Raw genomic sequence first — 19172 nt, forward strand, 5'->3', positions numbered from 1 at the left:
CCCTGGCTGGAGTGGCTCAGTGGATCGACTGAGTGCTGGCCTGTGTCTCTGGTTTGTTCCTGGTTGGGGCACAAGCCAGGTCGCAGGCCAGGTCCCTGGCTGGGGGCATGTGAGAAGGAACCTATCGATGTTTCTCTCCCTCTCTTTCTCCTTCCCTTCCCCTCTCTCTAAAAATAAATATAAATAAAATCTTAAAAATATTCCCCATTTCCCATCCCCTCGGCCCCTGTTTACCCCTCTTCTACTTTTTGTCTCTATAAATTTGACTATTGTAAGTACCTCACAGAATTGGAATCACACAATAGTTGTCCTTTTGTGTCTGGCCTATTTCACTCAGCAGTACGTCTTCAAGGTTGATCTGTGTTGTAGCATTTGGGTCAGAATTTCCTTCCTTTTTAAGATGAAATAACATTCCATTGTGGGGATATACAACATTTTATCTATTCACCCCTCAAAGGCCATTTGGGTCCCTCTCAGCCTTTTTAAAGCAGGCCCTCATTATTACCTAGTAATGCCTTATTTTCTTTTAAGTGCTTCTCACAGACCGTAATTCTAATTCAGCTTCTTTTGTTCAATATTTTAATATCTACTCCTAACGACCTTGTAAGCCCCATGAGGAGGAGGACCATGTCGGTTTTGTTCATCCCTGAATTAATCACCAGGTCCTGACACAGGGCCTGGAGTGCAACAGGGATTTAATAAATGGTTGTTGAGTCGCTGAATGAAAGAAAATCTCTGGGCCACCAGAAAGCCGCTAGTCTAAGTTCACTGGCAAATTCCATAGACTTTGTATTCAACTGTGAAAGAGAACAAATTAATGCGTGTGCACCCACACGCACCCGCACATTTAGCTCTCTGGGCACCACCAACTCCCCGCATCACATGGAAGTCAGTCTATTCATGGACAGCACACAGTTCCATTTCCTGTGTTCTTTTCAAGAATGCATCGTGTGCAAAAGTAACGTGCACAGTCAGCAATATAAGAAACTAAGTAGGTATTGATCATGCTACAACACGGATGAACCTTAAAAACATTATGCTAAGTCAGTCAAACACAAAAGATCGCATGTCATATGATTCCATTTATATGAAGTGTCCAGAGTAGGCAAATCCACAGAGTCGGAAAGTAGACGAGAGGCTGGCAGGAACTGAGGGCAGAAGAGAACACAAGCGATAGCTAAAGGGCATGGGGTACCCTTTTGGAGGGGAGGAGCGATGCAAGGTTTCCTAAAAGAGGTTCTGGTGATGGTTGTACAACTCTGTAAGTATACTAAAAATGATGGAGTTGTCGTCTTTCAACAGATGAATTACGTGGAATATGAATTACATCTCAGTAAAGCTGTTTAAAAAGACCCCATAGGTGGATTGAGATGGGAGTGGCCTGGCTACACTTGAGAGTTGGGGAGTTTGCCTCCCTGACGCACACACAGGGCAGGCAGTGGGGGGGGGGGGCTGCCAGCCCCTCCAGACCATCTTCATGCCAGCGTGAGTAAAAGACTCTGCTCTATGCCCATCATCTCCTTTTTGGGGGTTGACACCACCCTTCTACCCCACCAAAGCAGGAAGACAGGCTGTGAAGATAAACACAGGTGAAGTTCTCTGAGCCAAAGCCTTACACACATGTACGTACTCCTGGAGGGCCCCTTTATAACCTATTAAGAGCGATCCAAACACTGGTCCTTGAATTCCAGCACCTGAAAACTCAGATTTCCACCTGCCGCCCGGGCTCTGCCAAGAAAGTTACCTTTGGCTCCTCTTCCTCTCACAACCCGGATCTAAGCTGTCTGGAAATCCTGTTGGCTGTACCTTTAAAATATATATATGTCCACAACCTTCTCTCTCTCAGACACCTCCCCGGGTGGATCCACGCCTCCTAAATGGTCTCCCTACCTGGGGGTGCACCCTCTGCCAGATTTTTACCAGCAACCAGAACGGCCCTTTGGGAATGCAGGTCAGATCACAGATCACGCCCCTCCAACAGGCAATGCCCTGCACTGATGCCTAAAGTTCTCACCCACCTCGGAAGCCCTGCACGAGGGCGCTCCCCTACCTGCTCTGGCCTTTTCTCCCCCTGCCCTACCCACTCACAGGTGTGAGGAATAGCAGCAGACTTCATCAGAGGAGCCAGGCACTCCCCTGTTAGGGCCTGTGCAGCAAGACATCTGTCCCTTCTGCCAGTGACAAGCCACCCCGAGGTCCTCATGGCTCACCCTCTTCCTGGCCAGTGTGCGCAGATGCCACCTCCTGCACTCTGCCATCGCATCCTGTTCCCCTGGGCTCCTCCCCCAGTTACCTTCACCCTGTTAGCTTTCTCCTTTTATCCCCTGAAGCACTCGTCTCCAAGCACATCATACAGTATACGTATTGGTTATCTTTATTCTCTACTCTCTCGCTCCCCTCTCTAGAATGTGAGATCCCTGAGGGCAGGCTGATTCCTTGGGAGAGGCCAAGTGCCTGGCACACAGGATGTGCTTCATAAGCATCTATTGACCGTCTAGCTAGCTAAGTGAGGCCTCCTTGATTCAGACTTCGTAACACTAGGGAGGAGGGTCCCCTATGTGGAATGACTGGGGAGATAGGACATTCCCAAGGAGAAGCCACGGGTTTATTTCTTTGGCCATTCAAGCTAGCACTCAGGAAATGAGACCAACAGTTACCAGTAACTAAGAGCTCAGGGTCTGAGCAAACTTTCTTCAGCTTTAGAAAGAGTGTGGTTCAGGCAATCTCAAAGACACACTGGAATTATCACCGTGTTTTCCTCTGTAATGGGGGGAGCCTGAGACTGATACAAAAATTGTAAATGCTCTTAATCAACTTGAGCTAGACAAAGTATCAACGCTGAGAGATTAGCCATGTTAGCGCCGATATCGTTTTTGTGGCTGCAGCTGGCATGGGACAGGAAGTTGGAATGACACCCAAGGAGAGTGGTATTTGGGGTTAGTTTGAAGATGTGGGGTTTAAAAAAAAAAACCTGCTAAAATTAAACATGCAAATCCTTATTTTGGCTAATTTTCAGGGCACATTGTGAGCATAAATTCATGAGAGTCTATTGTTGCCTAGAAAACAGAGACCAAGATGTCTTGAAGGTGGACTGACACCAAACCATTGTAGAAAGGCGTCTGCTTTCTCCCACCACACATGCGAACACACTCCGCCACAGGTGCAGCTTCTGATCATTCTGCCGCCCTACAGCCCAGAACTGGCCTTTGCCTTACAGCTTCTTTTAAAAACCATAGATTCCACTCCGTGGGAGAACAAAATTTGACTTTTATAAGTATTCAATTTTTCAAACATTTAAATTTTGGTTTTCCTTGCATTCTAACCCTCCCTCCACCAAAATATTTATTTATCTGTTTATTTCTTTGTTTGTTTATTGTAGTTAATTCTGGAGGAAAGTTAAGGATTCTTTTTTCCTCCACTGCAGAATGTCCTCCCTCCAAGGCAGCTGTGGTCCGCAAAGGTCTCCAGATCAGGAAGCCGGGTTCCCTGCACCTTTATGCCCACGCTGGCACAGAGCACCCTGTTGGCCACACGACGAGCCAGTTGGGTGATGGAACACTGAAGGACCACCAGCTTCCTAAGAGCAGCTACAGGTGAAAAGGAGAAGCGTGTGGCTGCCCTACACATGTCTTCAATAAAACTATCCCCCCTGCAGTTTCCTGAGTTCTTCCCAAGATGTTGTGAAGCGGGATGTTAAATACTAATGTCCCTGCCCATCCTAATCACTTTCGGTGAAAGACAAGCCTCAGAACACCGAGTGAGATCTCAAAAACTACCATGAACAGACCCTCCTATGTCCATATTCCTATTCAAAATAGCCAACAGGTAGACACAACCCAAGCGTCCACCAACAGATGAACAGGTAAACAAAACATACTGTAGACATACAATGGGATGTTACTCAGCCTCGGAGAGTGGAAGGAAATTCTCACACATGCTAGGACATGGATGAATCTTCAGGACATTGTGCTGCGTGAAATAAGCCAGTCACAGGGGACTAATACAAGCAGGTTTACAGTTGCTTGTATGGAAAATAACATCACAATTAATGATACAGGAATAAACTGCTTCATGTACTCACAACTATAAACCTCTATTATATTTGCCCCACCCTGTATTATAGGATGCTACTTACATGAGGTACCTTAGAATAGCCGAATTCATTGAGACAGACAGAAGAGAGGTTATCAGGGGACTACGGGGAAGGAGGAGTAGGGAATGACTGTTGAATGGATGCAGAGTTTCAGCTTGGGATGATGAACAAGTTCTGGGGATGGACAGTGGCAATCACTGCATGAGATTGTAAATGTGCTTAATGCCACTGAATCCACACTTTAAACTGGCGAGAATGGTACATTTCATAAACATTTTACCACAACCCAACTCCCATAAAACAAACTTCCCCCTAAGCTGAGATCATGAAGAACCTCCTTGCGTCCCAAAGTTGTCCTGGTTCCCAAAGCAGAGTATGGATTTCACCTCCTTCTCACAACGACTAGAGTCTGATAAAAGCCACATACGTCCTTGCTTTGTTTTATCACAAATCCTAGAGGCTCAGAGGCTCAGGGGAGTCCTTAGTGCCCGGCTTAAAGGCCCTCACGTTGTCCCCAACGTGGAGGGAGGGCCAATGTTTCCCAGCAAGAGAGGTGCAAAACCTGACCCATGCAGATCCTCGTTTTAAACCACCCAAGTCAAATGGCTACCGAGTTTCTGATAGGGAATGTGAAACATTTTTTTCTGCACCTACCATCACATGCAGATCACAGAGCATGGTGTCAGTAGTTCACTGCATCCCAACAAGACAGAGTAAGGGTTTGCGCAAAAGTCACACCACACTTGCTAAAATCCAAATGCTCCCAACCCTTAGAAGCTTCCCCAAACAGCAAGAATGGACGGCCGGAGGCTGTTTGAGGATGACACTGGTTGCCTGAGGAGTTCCAATGAGGATGTTCCAGCTCAACTCAGCATGAGTGGAGGTTAGAAAACCGATTCCAAACACTGCTGCGCGAGAGCAAACAAACCTCAACTCTGGTGAACAAAAGCCACTCCGCAAAGAGACAAAGCCCTAAATGACAGCCCTGTAAATAAAGACCAAAGCTACCAAGCAAAGGTCAGGCTACCCCTGCACTCCACACAGAAGTGCCAGGCTTCTATGTCCCACAGAGGGCGGGTGGTTGTCGTCACTGAAGGAACAACTGCCCCAGAACAAGGTGACTTTGGTCCTCCCCAGAGTCAGTGGGCTTTCCACTCTGACCCTCCACGGCTTCCAGGCCCAGAGATGCAAATTCACCAGACCTGGAGGCTGATAATGAAACAGAGCTTCAGAGCCAGAAGTGGCCTGGGCCATGCTCCAGGGTCTAGGGAAAGCACCTCTCCATGTGGAGAGGGACCATGTCCAGGGCAGAGAGCGAACATCTGATCTACTTTCCTACCAAAAGAGAAAAAGAACACGCAACGCAGACCCTGTGAAAACCTTACAGATGCAACCCCCAGTGCAGTGCCCAGGAAGATGCTCAAGCCGTCTTACAATCTAATGACTGAATGAATGGGGTTGTACCAAGGGTCTCCGTCACTGGCAGCGCTTACCAGGTGCCACCACTAAGAAACCACGTGGAGAGTACAGATCCTTTAAAAGAGATTCAAGGTTTAGAAATTCCTGAATTTTGAATGGGGGAAAAAAAAAATATATATATACATACACACATATATATGCATATTTGAGGTTTGTCCAGAAGGCATCCAGCCACGTACTATGAAAAATAGCGACATTTATTGAAGAAGATTCAAGATACAAGGAACATCATACAGAGGACAATAACACCTCTGTCCCCTTCAAAGTGGGCTCCTTGGGACCTCACACAGTTCTCCCAATCGCCATCAGCTGCCCTGTCGTATTTTCCTGAATCTCATTGATGGTCTGAAATCTCTTCCCTTTCAAAGGTGATTTTAGTTTGGGGAAAAGCCAGAAGTCTCAGGGCACCAAATCTGTGCCGTAGGGGGGCTGAGTCACCTGAGTGATTTGGTGTTTCACCAAAAACTCTGCACGAGACCTGACACATAAGCAGGCGCACTGTCGTGATGAAGCCGCCAACCACCAGTTGCCCATGGCTGTGGCCTTCTGAGTCATCTGAGTAGCTTCTGTGGAGGAATGTTCAAGCTTAATACAGAACCTGATGCAGACTCGCTGCTCCACTCACTCAGTCATTTTGAATGTGACGGCTACACAGTACACGTGCTCACTCAAAGAGTCTGCCGCCCCCACTGACTAGTACAGTGAAGCCATCATTGTTCACACATGCTCATTCCAGTCCAGTCTCCTTGGCTGCCAGGTTATGTCATTGTCCTGCAAACCATTCTCATTATATTAACAATGGCTGGATTTCTCCTGGGCAGACCTCGTATTTTAAGCTGGAGTACGGAGGCTGAGGGAGAGGAAAGGAGAGTGGGGGGAAAGGAGATACAGCAGTACTCAGTAGCTCCCAAGGGCCCCCACTGTACAGGAGGAGCACCCAGGTGAGAGCAGCCAGGGACCCACATGGCTGTGACTGAGTGCACTGGTCCTTCATGTCACCCTCGGATGCCCATGTTCCAGAACTTGAGCCTAGGATTTGGAGGTTCAGAACCTCACCCCTACTCCGGGGTGAGGACAGTGCCTGGTGCAAGGAGGCTCCTGTGTTTGCTAAATAAATACTAATAGAGTGACTCCAACCTCCTGCCTAGTGCAGGAGAAAGGCCGTGTTGGATGAGCAACAAATACATACCGAGCGATAGCAACAACACAGCCGTAACTACTACTCCTGATGGCGCAGTGTGCTAAGCCCTTCTGGTTACTTCCCTCGTTTGGAACTCACCAAACAACGGTGCAAGGCAGTCACCGCTGCCATTCCAGTTTGCCATGGAGGAGGCTGAAGGCAGAGGGAGGGACTAAGTGACTTGCTGTCGGTTTTTCAGCTGGGAAGTGGTGGGGCCTGGATTCCAAGCTGGGTCAGAAGAGTCCTGGCCGTGCGACCCACCTCTGTTGGCCGCTGCTTCTGGGCCCGGCGTACACTGGGACCAGTTAGCAAACACCAGTTCCCACTGGGCATGGTTTTGGCAACAATTGATTTAAAAGTGCCATGCATTTTAGAAGGATTGGGAACAGTACTTATGTGTTCCTAAATGGCCAGATAGTACAAATTTCTTCATTTCCTAAGAGTAAAAAATGAGGAACAAGACTGGGGTATGTGTGTGTGTGCATGCTTTCTAGACTATTCCTCTGCGGCGCCAGGTCTTCAGTGACACAAGACCTCAAAAGATCGTAGACTAGGCACTATTTTTAGCTGGGCACAGGGGTAGGGATTCAGGAGTAACTCAGTTCACAGAATAAAAAAAGGAGAAGCTATCTTTTTTGTGTTATTCACACTCTTCTGGCAGCAAATTAATTTTTACTTATCTCAATAAGCAACATAACCCCTCCAGGCATGAATACAATTAATCTAATTGAATGTTGCCAACAAACAGGCCTAAAAACTCACAAGACACGTAAAGACACCACAAATAAAAACTTCCCAGGAGATTAATCTAGAAGCAACTATAGAAGCAAATTCTAAAATTAGGTGCTTAAGAAACTTTAACGGCACCTCTCTTTAGAGATACGGGTTATGAACGAACCTGATAAAACTTGTTCTGGTACCTAAAGAGCAAGTTCCTCCGCATTCATAAGCGCATAGCCTCCTTTTACAAGAATTGAAACTGAACAGCAAAGGTAACTAGTAGATTAGAATCTCTCTGGAGTGGATTATAAGGATCACCTGGATTCCAGGTTATGAAAACCAAAATGAAAGTCAGACTAATAAGGTAATTAACTATTAAAAATACACCGAATACCTGGGCATCATACTAATTTAAAGAAGATATGTTTAATAAAGGAAATACGAACAACATTGGAACCCTTACTACGTACAAGGGACTTTCACCTGTTCGCTCAATAACCCAAGCAGGTTGGTATCTCTTTTACTCTAGCAAATGAGTAAACTAAGGTTCAGAAAATGTAGAAATTCACCCGAGGTCATACATTTTTTAAATGTTTTATTTATTGATTTCTGATAGAGTGGAGGGACAGGGAGGGATGGAGGGAGAAAGGGGGAGAGGCAGAGAGAATATCAATTCGTTGCTCCACTTATCCGTGCACTCATTGCTTGATTCTTATGCGTGCCCTGACCAGGGATCGAACTCACCACGCTGGGGTATTGGGATTCTGCTCCAACCAACTGAGCCACCAGGGGAGGGCAGGTGATACAATTTTAAAAGTAAGTGAATATAATAAAAATAAATTGCAAAACTTAAATATAATTTAAAGTAAGTAAAAGAACCAAAACCTGTGGGCATCTAAATCCATATGTTTTCCACTGCCCCTTGCTGGAGAAGAAAGGAAGGAGAAAGGAAAGAAAGGGTTGCAGGTGGGCAGGGAAGGAACCACCCCACAGCCAGCTGTGGTCAATGTCACTAGTGCTTCAACCCCAGAGCCTGAGATCCAGGTGAAACACAGAACTAATCCTGAACGCGCCTTACACCTGCAGGCCTCTTTCTGTTAAGTGATTTCCTTTACCAAATTGTTATTTTAAAGCCTCAATTTAAAACAAAAAACAGCCCTCCTACTCCCAGTTCTATCAGTAACTAACAATTAATAAGTACACACATGTAAGCATTTTCCTTAAAATGAAAACCTGTTTTAAAATGTGTCCTGTTTGACCTCAATAACAGACACAAAGAATCTCTGAAAATTACCAAAGCTCCCTGACTGGTGTAGCTCAGTGGATTGAGCATGGGCTGTGAACCAAAGGGTTACCAGTTCAATTCCCACTCAGGGCACATACCTGGGTTGCAGCCGGGTTCCCAGTGGGGGATGCACAGAGAGGCAACCACACATTGATGTTTCTCTTCCTCTCTTTCTCCCTCCCTTCCCTTCTTTCTAAAAATAAATAAAATCTTAAAAAAAAATTACCAAAACACCAGCCGCTGGAATAACAAGTGAAGCAAGTGTTAAGGTTTCTTGCCTAAAATTAGAAGGAAGCCTCTACCACAGAGTGAAAAAACCATTAGGAAAATTCAGAGGTGTAGTCGCAGGCAGGCCGGCTTCACCCCAGCAATCAGCTAATAACCATTACTCATCTTCTGCATATTTATAATGGGTTTAATAAGGCCTGCAACAATAGGCCCGGCGTTAATGAACGGCATTCTCCGTCAACACAAATGAGAGGAAAATGAAAACTCCTCCTTCACGTTGCTTGTTTCCTGTTTTCATATGCGCTTGTATTTACTATCACTGCAGCCTTGATCACATACCATTTTTTAGTTTTTGTGCCTAAAAGCAGTTATAGCCTTGGTCCATGACCCTCCTGACCCAGCAGTGAACCCAGAACGATCGAACCCGCTACTTCGCGGCGGGTGATAATTCAAGCACTTCGCCTGTGTGTGTTCTATAAAGGAGTGGAAACTGAAATTTGAAAGCAATGGACCTAGGATGATGGAACAAAATCTCTTCTCAAGTCAACAGGGCGGACGGTTTCCGGGAGGGGAACGCGGGGTCCGGAGCTACCGGAGGACTTGGAAGCAGCCAGGGGCGGTGGGCGGAAAGGGTCGGGTGGGGTGAGGGAGCTCACTGGGTGGAAATGCGGCCCACGTCCCCCTTACTTGCGCGTGTCCACCCTGCTCCCCCGTCTGCACCCTCGGCCAGCTCTCCAGCTGTCACGGAGCTGCATTCCGAGGCTCCCCCGCGGGGACCAGGCGCACACACCCCCCGGGATAAGTTGCGCGGATAATTCAAGCTTTTCTTTCACTTGGGAAGGAGTGGAGACGTGGGAAGGTAACACACTCGCTTCTCTGAACGATTCCCCCATCCCCAACAAGTTGCCCTCCGCACGCCTAAAACGAGGTGACAGAGCTGGGCACCAGACTGGGAAGGGAAGGAGATGTAGCAGGGCCACGGGAGCTGGCGGATACCACGCTACAATCAACGGAAAAACTGACCTTTTTCCTCACCACCTCCCACCCTGCGCAAAGGCGCACGGAATTGGGGGGAGGGGGGCTGGTCCCGCAGCAGGCACGGTGAAGGCGGTCTGGCCATCCTTCTCCGCAGGTGCGGCCAGGGGCACTTGGTCCTAAGGTCTGTTTCCGACGCGTTGGCATCGGTTCCCACAGGGGCTCCAGCAGAACCCCGCTGCGGGAGACTACAGAGGGCAGCAGACACTGTAGCGAAGCCAGCGGCGTGTCCCAAGGACCCGCAAGGCCGGTCAGGCTGGACCCTCGGAGCTTAACCCTGGACTTGGGTGTTGCATGTGAGGGAAGAATCCCAACACCTCCTGCGAATTCCCTCTTCTCCCCGCAGGTGAAAACCCCATGGACCTCTCCACAGTACTGCCCGCCGGTCCAGCTGTGCCTCCCTATCCCCGAGGCCGCGAAGACTCCGGCACCCACACCCAAATCCCCCCCATGTGGACTTAGGAGCCCGAGGGCGCGGACAGCTGCTGCCACCACATCTCGGATCTCCAGGGTCCGCCGGCCCGGGACAGTCAAAGGACCTGCGGGGCCGATGGGGTGCGGGAGAGGTCGGAGGCCACCGACGCCGCGCCCCTGCTTACCTGGCGCTCGCTGGGCCCCGGCTGGGGCATCCGCCGGGGGCGCGCCTCTCCGTGCGATCGCTGCACACCTGCCCGCCGTAGCCGCCCGCCCAGCCCCAACTCCGGCCGCCAGGCTAGCGCTTCATGGCGCACGGGGGCTGGCCCGGGGCCCCGGGAAGCTCATCCAGTTGGCGGCGTCTCCTCCGGCTCTCGCGGCTCGCCAATGGCTCCTCGCCTATCCCCGCCCCGCGTCCGCGCGCCCTTCCTCTGCGGCCGCCCTTCTCTCCGCGATGCCTGGGACCCGCCAAACTGGTTTCTCCGCTCTGGGATGGTGCCTCCCGTCTCCCTCCCGCAGCCGTGGCCGCCGCGCAGGGCAGAGGCTAGGGGCGGGCCCAGCAGTCGGCCCTCTCTTTGTCCCTCCCGGCGGCGAAGAGCGGATGGACGGCTAGTCCCTGGGCTGACAGACGCGGCCCGGGTCGAGCCCCGCGCCCTCGGTGTCCCCCTGCGGTGGTAGGAGCCCCAGCGCTGGCCGGCGCCTCGTTAGTTCTGCGACCTGGCTGCTGCGGCGCTCTCGGCTCCCCTGGTGCTCCCGCCTCTCTGGGGGACGCTCTCGCCACCCCGCCCCACCAGCCGCGCGTCACTTTCCCGCTGCCCTCGGCTGGCTTGGCCACCACCTGGGGTCGGTGACCGCGCCAGCCCGGAAGCCTGCCAGGGTCACGGCTCGCCTGGGACCTGAGTTTCCTCAGTAAGGGGAGCTGTAGTTTCTCGATGCCAAGTCACGTTCTGGGACAGGTCACTGAAGGCGTGTCGCGGTTCAACGCGCAGAGGGTGGGGGAAGAGATGGTGACAAAAGACAAACGCATCCTGTAATTGCAGCGAGCAGGTTTTCTGCTGAGACCGAACCCCCTCACCTTCCCAGGACTAGGGTCAATAGGAGCCAAGGTGCCGCATGTGAATGATGCGGTGTGGTTGGAAATTTTGAACTCGGCACACAGGGTTGGAGCCTGGCAGGATATAGCTCACCACGCTTCTTTTACCAGAAGCTCCCCCCTTTAGTAGAATTTTACTGCTCACCTGCAATAAAGTCCCAGGACTAAAAATGAAGAAAAGTCAAAGATGAATCAGAGTTTGCTTAAAACGTAGTAGAGGAGATAAGACTCGAGTTACCTGCAGGTCACAGAGGCTAAGGTCGGTGGTCTGGGGGTTCAGACCCCCAACTAGGGGCTTGAGGGAGACTTCATGGAGGAGGCTGTGTTTCTGGCAGGACTTCGACACCCACAGGTGCTGGGAGCAGAGTTGCACAGAGAGGGTATTTGGAGAGTGGTCCACCACTACCACCTTCCCGTACGAGAAAGATGCCACTGATATATGAAACCCCAGACTGCCCTGGGTTTCTTTTCCATTAGTCACACCGGATCTGTGACTAGGTAGTGCTCATCACCTAAGTTCCCTGGGACTCAGTTTTCTCATCTGTAAAATGAGACTGGACCAGAGCGCATTTTCTGAACCCGACAGCAGAGCAAAGGTACAGTGGCCTGAGAACAGGGCCTGTTCAGTCACAGTGGGACAGACCGGCTGGCCGGCCGCATGATGGTGCTGCGTAGGGCTAGTGAGGGAGTTGTGCCTGGAAAGCCTTGAATGCCGTTGAAAGTTTGCGACCACAGCCACGATGTGATCAAGCTTGTGTTTTAGAGAAAGTAATGCGGATAGTTCGGAAGACGGTAAGACTAAGATGGAGGTACCACTTGGGAGGCTGATATAGCAACATAAGGTGGGCCTGAAAACACAGAGGCTGTTCCCGAGACAACCGAAGGAGAAATGGCAAAGATGCAGAGTGGCCAAAACCTGCAGCTGACTGGCAAACGGAGCATGGATGGTGAGCCAAATTCTCTACGCTAGGTGATGGCATGAGTAGGGTCAGCAGAGTCAGGAGGACGGAGGCCGCTGAGGAAGGCTCTGCAACCTAGAAATCAAGCGATGACTCTAAAGGAAGGATGCCCTTCTTCATCAGGGCAACAATCAAGTAGGTCAACCAGCAAGTGCTCAGTCTGTCCAGGAAAACATTGCCGAGAAGAGAGAGGACACTAAGATACATCTAATCCACTCCTGCACCCAGGTTTGATAAACCGCATTCCTACCGCCGCATTTCACACCCTTGTGTAGTCACTGAAGACGTAAGCTATGTTTGCTTCTCTTACAGACCACGTGGAGGGGGTGGGGGAGTGTGGACAAAGAGATTCATTCATTTAACAAATGTATGTGCCTACTATGTGCCAGGCACTGTTCTACTTGCTTGTGTACATCAGTGAACCGATCAGGCAAATTGTATCTTAAAAGGTGACAAATGCTTTGAAAAAAATAGAACGGGATGACTGGGACGAGGCCCCGGAGGGAGCCTTCTGGGTGCTGTCTGAGTTCTCTCTCTTGATCTGGGCGGTGGTTACGTATACACGGGTTCATCGACCCGCACGCTTAACATTTGCAGACCAAAGAATACGAAAAACAGAGCAGGGGTAAGATATTAGGAGTGGGAGGATGAGCTGCAGTTTTAAATAATGTGGTCAGGGTAATCTTCGTGAAGAGTTGCATTTGAGACAGACTTGGAAGAAGATAACGGGGTTTCATCCCCAGTGAGAGAAATTCTTTGGAACCCCATCTTGCCTGGGACCCACCAGAAAAGAACATGTACACACCTTGTCCTGGCGAGGTTCCCTCACCTAAGTCTCTGTACCTTCTGGGTCCTTGGGAAGAGTCTGGCAGAGCATGTCAGCTGATGCTGCTGATAAAGGAAGTAACTTACCAGGAAGTCCTGACCCTTGTCCCCTCTGAAAGACCTGAGCCAAATGTCAGGCTGCCTGGTCAGGTCACTCACTGGAAGTGTCTCACGCATGCAACCAAGACTGATGTGAAATGTGTCGTACATGAGTCACCTGAGGGACTGCTGCTTGGTCCAGGCAGCAGCCCCGACCCCACCAGCCCTGATACTTTGCACTCCCAGGTGGGATTGTTCTGGTTTTGTTTAGAAGCCGCTCCCATTCACTAATCAGCACCTTTACCTTGCAAGCTGCTGTGGGAAATAATTAAATTTAACAGAAACAGTCATTTCAAAAAGGGTGACAATGCTTTCCAGCTTTTGTAGTTTGTCATTTTCTCTGTGTGTTGTCTGTCTGTCTGTTTTTGCTTTTCCTTTTCCTAGCAGCACTCCCGTGCATTTCCACGATATGGGTAGAAAGGCTGGGGCAGTTGCCAAGAGAATTAGCCCCATTTTACTGAAAATTCATTCCCTCGAATTTCCTGCAAGAGCTAAGGAATAAAAGATATATTTGAAGGGAGGTGATACGGCCTGTATTCAGTTCTTTGCTGAAGCCAGTGGTCATTTAAGCTAAAGCATTTAATGCCAATGGAAAGGTAGTCATGCCTCACTGGGTGTTATTGTAACCCCTGCTTGGCACTCAAGATTAACTCAGTTGGAAGGTGAATTCTCCTCAGCCATTGTCTAGACCAGCTCCAGAATTTTAAACACGATAAGAGGGTAGCTCTTACACGAGCCTGTCTTTGCAAAATGTTAGAAGCTTCAACTAGTTTGCCCCACTTTAAGTGGCATTTAAAGTAGATACAGATGATATAGTCTGTCTCTGCACAAATAATTTTTCAGATTCCTTCTGACTTATATGCTTTCCACTTCCTTTACTACTTGGTAACTTCTTTTTTTCTGGCCAACACTTTAAACTTAAAAATTGGATTGCAAGAAACATTAAAACATCAAATAACCAAGTGTCTCAGCTATTTTGGCTTAATATGCATGAGAAGGTAAGGGGAGGTATTACTCCTGGGCACATCATTAAAATTCACTTCCCTTTCTTTCATATTCATGAATATGTAATGTCCAGGACCAATCTACAGCTTTGCTTTCCTACGAGAAGGCGATCTTAATACCCTACTACCTGTCTATATGGAAATGTAATGAACATTACATTGAACTTGCATGGATAATATAACACCAGTTAAACTTAATTTATATAATTAACTTAGGTATTTAATGAGTGAATTTCCAGAATATCCTGTAGTCATTGTTAGTATACATACCCATATTTTCATGTAGCGGTAGGAAGTTCTTATGTATTATCTTATGCTCTACTTTCAACACTCTTCTAACTTCTAGGGAAATCTTTATTTCACAGCATTTTAACTGGTTACCTGTCTCGTTCCTCAATGCACTGTGAGCTCTTTGAGGCCCAAGATGGGCCTCTTCTGCTCTGGCACCCAAAGTGCCTGTGAATTCTTATAGAATGAATGGATGGTCAGTACCGTCATATGAGGGGGGACCCAAAAAACCTGGCATTATCTTCTGGGGGGTGGGTCCCTTGTAGTACAGGCTTGCCCTGCTAGGGAGTGTTCTAGGAACCCATCTCTATCAGTGTACCAGCGGGTGTTGTTGTGAGAGGCTGCATTCGGCTCCAGTGAATTTTTTTTGAAGATCCAACACATTTGCCCATTTCATGATGGGTGATTTATGAGCACACCTGCTCACATGGTGCTGAGAAGTCAGTAGTTTTTGACCAAAGAACAGCATGACCCCTATGCCCCACCCTCCCTGTTCACCTGATCTGGCCCCGAGCGACCCCCAGATGAAAAAAGTCCTCAAAAGGAAACGTTTTGCTGATGTGTAAGAGGTGAAACAGAAAATGGCAGAAGCACGAAAAAGCATCAAAATCGACAAGTTCAAAAAGTGTTTTGAGCATGGGAAAAACATCTCGATAGGTGTATTGCATCAAATGGAAATACTTTGAAGGTGACTGAAGTTTAAACATGTAAGAATAAATACACAATCTTTTATAAATAAATTCCAGGTTTTTGGGGCCCCCCCTCGTATTCTCAACAGTTACATGGTATTTTCTTCTGCTGATTTACTTAACCAGTTGCTATTGTTGAATATTTATTCAACATATAGCTGAACATTTTCAGATTGGTTTCCAGAAATATCTGATCAGTCACAACCCACCATTAGTGTGAGGGCGTCTAAACATTTTATTTCTTCCTGATTCCTCTTATTTTGTGGGCTGTGATTCAGCTGCTCTCCTTCATTCTAGAAACAGCGTCCCTCCCGTACAAGAGAAGTTTCGCTTTCCCAGAACTCGACATGTGTCAGCCTTTGTTGCTGGTACCGGACTAGCAGACAAAACGGTATTTGAATTCTTCCATTAAGTTACAGCACCCTAGGCTGTGGACAAGCACTGCCTTTTCTTATTTTCCTAAACTGCCTAAAGAGTATGTGTGTGTAAACAAAGTACATGTGTGCGATGTTTATAGCATGTCTCTATTTGCGTAACATATAAATAATATGTGTGTGTGTTAAAATGTTTATATACTATGGATAGAGAGATAGTGAGCATAAGCAGTCATTTCTCCCAATTACAGAAAAGCAAGTTAAATGCAGAGAGAGAGAGAATCTTTCACTTATTGTCAAGGGAGAAATTCTGGTGTTACATTTCAACGACCGTGTTTATACCCCTTAGAGACACTACAGACGTCCATTTGCTGTCAGCGAGTGTGCCACTTGTACAACTTCTTTGGAAGGAAATTTAGAAACACAGCAAAATTTGAAAAATATGTACACCCCTAAAATTCATGTCTAAGAATCGATCCTGGAGATGTACTTGACCACTCACACAAAGGTGGATGTGCGTAGATATCCAACGAAGCCTGTGTTTCACTACTAGAGACCAGAGGTAGCCCCGAAGTCCATTCAGAGAGGCTGCATATATACGATGGGATGAAGGTCAGCCACTGAAACGGTTTATGGAAGTCGCGTTATGTTGTTGTTTGGAACATCTCCAAGAATGTTGTTATGGGAAAATGCAAAGCAAAGGAGAGGGTGTTTGTGTAAATAAAATGTGTGTAGTGTTTATAGGTTGTCTCCCTTTGTGTAACCTATAAATAATAAATGTGTTGTATATTTATGAGATACATAAATAGATAAACTGGAAAGATACACTCGAAATTGGTAAAAATCCATATCTCTATGGAGGGAGGCTAATTTTTAACAAACATTTTTGTATAGCTGAAATTTTTTTCCTGTGTTCTCTATGGGATTTTAATCTCATTCCTTATATTGGTCAAAGTCATACATATAGATCATTTAAAAACTCAGGTAGGTCTACAAACTTTCCGTCCACCACTTCTCACATTTTGTTCCCTAGAGACAATCATTTTTTAACTTTTAGTTAGTTCTTGTATTATTTTTTCATATCATCGGTAACATGCTCGTGTTGCCATTTTTTGATGTTTTACTGTCTTAGAGATTGTCTAGTGACTTCCTGTTGTGAGTGAAGACTATTTAACTGCTGTGCACCCTACTCCCAGCACACCCATGCCCCCACACTCTCCCTGTGTGCTCCCGTCATAGTTAGATTTCCATTTACGGTGAAATCGTATTCCGTGAGAACATTATTCTGACTATGGAAATATGGTTTGCAGCTAAGCCATGTGGTAAGCAATGATTCCATCTCCTTGCTCACAGAGTTTGTGGGTTGGAGTTACTAACTGCCATTCTCCCCACATATACCATGTTCCTACCATTCATTCAGTCCCCAGATTTCTCACAGAACCACAAAGCTCTCAGGAGAGTCAAACACATAATTTATCAGTTTGGCTTTCCCCCTTTTTCAGGACGCACTTCCCTTCATGATCCTGAGAATTCCTTTCGTGCTGCTGCCCAGAGTTACCAGCAATGGCTTACCGACCGGCTCAGTGGCTCCGTGGCTCCGTGGCAGAGCTCCCACTCCTCGGCAGGACAGGACTCGTGCTCTTTGGGTGGCACTGTTTCCTCTCGTGTGTCCCTTTGGAACAGGATTTAACTAGTCCCGTGTAGTTGAAATCTGAAGTGACAGAAAGATCATCTCTCCGATGGTTCCTGCTCACCTGCTGCCCCGCAGTGCCACGCATTCATCGAATGAATGATGTCAGGCAGTCCCCAGGAGCCAGCTCAGCAGGGAGCTCACAGACACATCTGCCAAAGAGCCAGGGCTGAGCACCTCTTCCCTCCCCACCCCCAAGTACTTTCCTGATGTCACCACTGGCTCCAAATATGCCGCATCTGCCAAGAACCACTGTCTGCTGTCAGGCACTGGCACCCCCAGGCCCCTGGAGTTTCAGAGCAAGGAAGCTGTCCTGGGGCCGTGGGAGATGAAAGAGAAATGTAATTACAAAGCGGGGGAAAGTCTTGTTACATTCCCAGTAGTGTCCAGAGCACTGACATGTGGACTCCAATATCTTACAGCGTTTTTCAAATCCAAGGACATTCCACAAGGTCAAGGGGTGGAGCCAATGGACAGGACGCCCGATACTCAGGACAGCACTGTTCCCCAGACTGTAAAGAATCCGACAGCGCACACGGCTTGTTGCTCCCATCCCCCTCTTCCCTGAGGATGAGGATGGTCCCTTCCTTCCCAAGGTGTTTCTCACATTCCTATGCATTGCAAATTTTAGCCTCCTCTCCTTCCCCGATCCACCAGCAGAAATACACGCCAGTATTAAAAAAAAAACACTCCAAAAAATGTTTGGTGTTTTAAGGTATGATTCATTGGAAAGCCATTTTTATATCCGCATGTACTAAAAGCGAAAGAATCAAGGATGCCTGATTTTGTGGCCCCTGGTCAGGAATGACTCAAATTCCCTCTCGTGAGTTGAAGGTTGCTGTGCTTCGCTGAGTCCCCACACTTAAGCCTTGTACAAGTACATGTCCCGTGACTCACTGAAAATCACTCACTGTCTCAAACACGCTGCCAGTTAAATGCTGGCAGGTGATTAGCCGTGCCGGCTATCCTACGCAAGGCTGAGTGACAACAGGTGCCGAGCAGTGATTTTCAAACTTTTTTGCAAAGTTTTTTTTTTTTTGACTGAAATGCATTAAAGCAGGAGTATCAGGTGTGAAACATTGGTTGGAGGATCTGATCTGTTTGCATCAATAGTGGGACTCCCGTGGCAGGTTTACCGTGAAAGGAGAGCCTTCAAGGCCCTCTGCCTAATTTTGTATTTTTAATTTTGTAGTTGTTTTTATTTAAAGAGCCTACCCTTCCACCAACTGTAGAAACTTCAAGCCCCAAGAAACCTGGTCCTACCCCTGGTAGAGCCCCAGAGGCTCCCTGCCCCCTTATCTGCATGGGACCCTAGTCTTCTGCAAAAGAAATAAAAATCTACTTGTGACATGGTATGATTTGTGGACTAGGAATCGTGAGACAGGCCCTGAGGCCACTAGCCGTTTATGTGCCTCAGTCGGGCCATTCGACCTTTCTCGGACTGTTTCATCATCTGTAAATGGGTGTGTGTGAGCAGGCCACCGGGGCCACGCCCTCTATTCTCTCACTAGAGCAGGCATTCCCAGACTCATTCTTCCTCCCTGAGATGCTGGGAAACCGCTGCCCCTTTTACATCAGGGCCCCGCCCAGTCCACCCAGGCCCACCTTCTGTAAGCAAGGACTTCAAGTGGGCCTGATGGGCCAGCTCTCTCTTTTCCCCACAATTCCATATGTCCCTCTGGAGGTCAGTCGAAAGAGGGAAATGACAGGTTATAAC

The 19172-nt window shown here is 48.0% G+C and overlaps 1 protein-coding gene across 4 annotated transcripts in view; it reads right to left on the bottom strand.

Annotated features, from left to right (window-relative positions):
* The window catches only part of ATP8B1 (ATPase phospholipid transporting 8B1), a 112699-nt gene extending 95090 nt beyond the window's left edge, over positions 1-17609 (bottom strand). Inside the window, exon 1 of one of the 4 annotated variants that reach the window (XM_053913401.2) lies at positions 17342-17609. The gene's annotated coding sequence lies outside the window, so the exon portion shown is untranslated. Of the gene's footprint in view, positions 1-10619; positions 11360-17337 lie in introns of those variants that run through there. The other 3 variants (XM_053913400.2, XM_053913399.2, XM_053913402.2) reach the window with 3 other exon arrangements.
* Between the last annotated feature and the right edge of the window lie 1563 nt (positions 17610-19172).

This window comes from Desmodus rotundus, chromosome 10 (genome assembly GCF_022682495.2).
Source record: "Desmodus rotundus isolate HL8 chromosome 10, HLdesRot8A.1, whole genome shotgun sequence".
Taxonomy (NCBI): Eukaryota; Metazoa; Chordata; class Mammalia; order Chiroptera; family Phyllostomidae; genus Desmodus; species Desmodus rotundus.